This window comes from Bactrocera latifrons, unplaced genomic scaffold (genome assembly GCF_001853355.1).
Source record: "Bactrocera latifrons isolate USDA-ARS-PBARC rearing strain unplaced genomic scaffold, ASM185335v1 scaffold_62, whole genome shotgun sequence".
NCBI lineage: Eukaryota > Metazoa > Arthropoda > Insecta > Diptera > Tephritidae > Bactrocera > Bactrocera latifrons.
The window spans coordinates 945,169-949,502 of NW_017537290.1; positions in this window are offsets into that span (position 1 = coordinate 945,169).

The following is a 4,334-nucleotide window of genomic DNA, read 5'->3' on the forward strand; positions in this document are numbered from 1 at the left end:
AAAAAAAAATAAAATAAAAAATAAAAAAAATAAAAATAAAAAAACAAATCAGCTTTATCGGGAGTTCAGCAAGTAAACGTTTTTACGCAAAATATCCACCAAATTCTTTCGAGCGAATTCGCGAGAGATGACGAGCTCTCTTGCCAGATGATTTTCAAGCACTATATTCTTCACTTTTCTAACAATTTCATCGATTAAAAAAGTCTAAAGATTCCTGAACTGTTTAAAATTTGTCTTTTCGAAGGTCTCATTGTTAAGGTTAACTGACCAATATGTATGGTATATGCGAAAAATGTATCTAACGGTGTTTTCGTACTCGACTAGATACTCTATTTTGGTCCAACTTTGTTATTCTGGACGTGTGGAATTTCTCGAAACTTCTACTATCGCATCCCTATTTAAATTCTTCAGTACCGAAGTTGTCTAAAATTTTACTTCTAAAATTTAGTATTTTTTAACCATTAAAGTTCCTTTATTCTGTGATTTTTTCCCACCATTATTTTCTATTGGGCATATGGGTAGCTTTCAAGCCCCAGCTAATTTATTGTTGCTTTTGTTATTTTAGTAGGTACACTTGAAAACAGTTTTCTTGCTTGGTTTACTGCAATGTATACAGCTTACTTATCTCTTGTTCTACACGCTCCTCTCAACGTATGAGTTGCAAATTAGGAGTAAATAATTCGTCTCTTTTCTCAGAACGAAAAATTTCCATCATTTGTTAAAGAAGATGGTGTCATCTCATCTGCATAGTTAGTTATGCATACATACGAGTATACATATGTATATCGGATGGTTGAATTTTGCATAAAGTCATTTTGCTAAAATATGAGTGATTGTTGTACTGATAAAAACAAGTTTAGAAAAGACGACGGCGAAAATTGCTTTTTTTTGTTGTAATATGTGCATGCATAAGTTATGCACATGTAGTTGGTTAATGTTCGTCACACATGCTTACACTTATTATCACATATTATTATGTGTTATCAGTGTTTTGCGAAATTTCGACCTTTTTTTTAAATTGCACTTCAAATTTTTTACGTTTATAAGAGGTTTTTATCGGCTTGTGGGAGTATGTGGAATAATTGTTTTGCTTGCTTTTGATATTATTGCCTTACAAAACTGATTATTTTTACGTAATTACAGTAAGTAGTATTATTTATGGTGAACCACCAAATCTGAAATTTCAAAAAGATTTTAATTTCCAAATTTTTCTAGAAACCCACTTATTAATTATGCAAATATATGTATGAAATTCTTTGTGAAAAAATTAAAAAAAATCCTTCAAAAAATTATGCCAAGTCACAACATATTTGCTAATCATCATCAACGTTGTCAAGTCATCATTTGATGGCTTCGGAAGAAAAGAGTTTCCGCTTTCAGAAGAAGTTTCACAGTTCGAAAAGAATATTTTTAGATCCACGTTGAAATAAAACAAATCGAAAATTTGTTCACAATTAAGTCAGGCCCACTGCGCGCTTCTCCATTTCTTCATTTCTCCATTTTTCCATTTTTTAATATCAATTTTGACAAAAAAGTAACCGGAATTTTTAAATAAAACACAAAATATTTAATTACACAGTACAACAGCTAATCTGGGGGGTGAGAACTTCCAAGCCAAAGGGTTTGGCGTTCGTATGTGTAAGTTTTTTTACGACCTTATGACCTTACGACCCCTTTTTTTCCTTATCTTGATGTGTTTTTTGCTTATTTGTAACATTTTGGCAAAAAAAAAAAAAAAAAAATTAATAAAAAAAAAATTAAAAAAACAACAATTTCCGAGAATGCTCTTAACATCCTTGCGACAGAAACATCGTAGTTGTTAGAACGATGCTTTCCCAACAAGCCTTTGTTTTTTTTTTTTTTTTTGGTTTTTGCCAAAATGTTACAACTAAGCAAAAAAACATCAAAATAAGGAAAAAGGGGTCATAGGGTCATAAAAAAAACTGACACATACAAACGCCAAACCCTTTGAGGGTTTTACTATACTGACCTAGTACCATCACCCTGACTTGGAATTTCGGAATTTCTCACTCCCCAGACAATAATCCCAAAAATATTCCACAGTGTTATCCATCAATATTTATTTAGTCGCCCTCAAAATAGTCTGCACCAGATGTAATACACATAAGCCAACGACTTTTCCAGTCCTTGAAACACATGTCATTAACTAATTTTTTGACGGTTCCTTCAGCGATTTTTTTTTTATCTCTTTGATCGACTGAAAACTGGTTCCACGGAGCGTCAATTGCAGTGTGACGAACAAAAAAAAAAAAAAAAAAAATAAATAAATAAATAAAACCGAGCCAAATTTGGTGAATATGCTGGTTGATCGATGGTAATCATTGCGTTTTTGGCTTTAAATGCGATCACAATCGTGGCTCAATGCGATGGTGCATTATCATCGTGTAAAATCCATGAACTGTTCTTCCACAAAACGCCTCAATGCGGCCATATAGAACTCCTTATTGACCATCTATCTCTCAGAAAGGAATTAACGATGCACCAAACCACCTATATCGAAATACACATGGGGTTAATTTTTCAACGTCTTTGATGCGGTTTTTTTAAGTTTCGCCTTGTTTTTTTTTCTCCATTCCGATGATTGTTGACCTGTTTGCATATCAAACTCATAAACCCATGTCTTATCGACAATTAAATTCTCTCCATGACTGTGGAATCGGGATTCGCACGATCATGTAAACCAAAGAGACCTGTTTAAGGATATTTTTTTTAAATCAGCTTTATCGGAGCGAGTCGACCAAGAATACATTTTATACCAAAAATATTGATCAAAATCAGCCGAATGGGCTGAAGAGATGTGAAGTCCACACACTTACCTGATGATTTTCAAGCACCATATCCTTAACTCTTTTAATATTTTCATCAGTAAAAGAGGCCGAAGGTCATTCAGGAAGAGGCGCCTGTGTGTTTTATAACATGAATCACCGCAAGCTTTTTCCAATATTTGCAATGAATGCGCATACGAAATGTACCGTAAGATTTGATCTAATGTTATAGCTCCGGTATTGTTGGAAGAGCTCAGAATATTATAAATATCCCCGAGGTGTCCTCACAGTCTAAGCATACCAACTCTCAGCAGCGGTGTATACCTAATAAGTTAATTGATCAATAACGCAGGCCTGACGCATAGCTAGCGCTACTAGAACTAAAGTTTATAGCTGTAGGAATATTAGAAGGTGGATTATATCATTTTGAGTGAAGCGACCTTTATTTATGCGAAAAAATGGATAAAAAGGAATTTTCATATTTATAAACGATTACTTTCCGAAGGGGAAAAATACAGCTGAAGCAGCTCGATGACGAGTTTCTAGACACTGAGCCACGAAAGGGTTGATATGCCAAGTTTGGTATGCCAAGTTTGCACGTGGTGAAATGAGCACCAAGGACTATGGACGCTCAAAACAGATTGTTATCGACGAAAAATTCAAAAAAGGCCAAAAAATAATTTTGGTTGACCATAACGTAAAGTTGTTCAAGATAGCAGGCACTCTTAAGATATCAATTGAACATGTACATCAAATCATTTACAAATATTTGGACATGAGAAAGTTCTGTGCAAAGTGGGTGCCGTGCGAGCACACTTTTGACAAAAACAATGACCAGGTGATGTGGAGCAGTGCTTATTGATGTTCGAGCATAATAAACGCGAGTTTTTGTATCGAGATTTGACGATGATGGCTCTAACATTTCGCTCCGAAGTCCAATCGACAGTCATTCGAGTGGACTGTACTCGATGATTCCGCTCCAAAGCATGAAAAAACGCAACAGTCGGCTGGCAAGATTATGGCGTATATATTTTGGGATGCGCATGAAATAAGTTTTATTAATTACTTTAAAAAAGGAGGGACTATAAATGACAAACTATCGTTTGAAATACGAAATCACCGAAAAATGACAGTTTTTGAAGAAAGAGAAAGTTGTGTTTCATCAAGACACTGCACCTTGTCAAAAGTCAGCGAAAACGTTGGAAAAAATCCATGAACTTGGCTTCGAATTGCTTTCACAGTAACGTTCTCCAGATGTGGTCTTCAGTAACTATTTCTGTTCTCAGATCTCAAAGAAATGCTCGCTGGGTGGAAATTTTCGTCCAATGAAAAGGGGATCGCCGAAACTGAAGCCACGAATAAATCGCACTACAAAAATGGAGTCTAAACGTTGAAGGATCCCTACAATCACTCTATCACGCTTGTAGGCAACTATGGTTTTTCACAGAAAAATTGAGCCAAATTCATATATGTTAATAGATTTAGTTGGGTTGTGATATTAAAATAATTAAAAAAACAAAATTTTAATTTTTTTTAAATTTTAAATTT